The sequence below is a fragment of the Chrysochloris asiatica genome, unplaced genomic scaffold (genome assembly GCF_000296735.1).
Source record: "Chrysochloris asiatica unplaced genomic scaffold, ChrAsi1.0 scaffold00119, whole genome shotgun sequence".
NCBI classification, from domain to species: domain Eukaryota; kingdom Metazoa; phylum Chordata; class Mammalia; order Afrosoricida; family Chrysochloridae; genus Chrysochloris; species Chrysochloris asiatica.
Window position 1 is genome coordinate 3,607,166 of NW_006408637.1, and position 795 is coordinate 3,607,960.

A 795-nucleotide genomic window follows, 5' to 3' on the forward strand; every position below is an offset into this window, starting at 1 on the left:
GCTTTTAGGGAAGGTTTTTACATTTGTCTGTGGATATCCAGGGCTCATGTATGAGATTACTAACAAGCATTACTGAATAATCAGATGAGGGACAGCTGATTCATATTTAATAGGATGCAATTAAGCAGATTTAAATATAAACCCGAGTAAGGCAATGTAGGATACACACTGGACTGCTTACCACTAGGTCAGCAGTTCAAACGTCCTTGGAAAACCCTATACAGGGTCACTATGGGTAGGAATTGATCAGATGGCACTTGACAACAACAACAAATATAAATCCAGCATGAGTTTAAAGTGTCAGTCACCAAAGAGGTACTTGAAGAGGGTCCAGCTATAAAGAAGGTAATCTGAAAAATACCTGAGGGTTTCACTAGTTGTAAACTCAGAGCAATATAACAGTATAAGGAAGCTAATTAAACAAAAGGCTATGGAAAGCATTCATGTAATAGTAATATTATAGTGTCCAATGTTAAATGCTGTCAAGTCGGTACCAACTCGTAGTGACCTTATGCACAACAGAATGAAACACTGCCTGACCTTGTCCAATCCCACAACAATTGCTATGCTTGAAGCCATTGTACCAATCCATCCTGCTGGGCGTCTTCCACTTCTTTGTTGATCTTCCACTCTACCAGCAACTGGTCCCTTCTGACAGTATGTTCAAAATTTGAGATAAAATCTGGCCATCCTGGCTTCTAAGGAACATCTAGTTGTACTTCTTCCAACATAGATTGGTTTGTTTTTCAAACAGTCCATGGTATTTTTATATTCTCCTCCAACATTATAATTTGA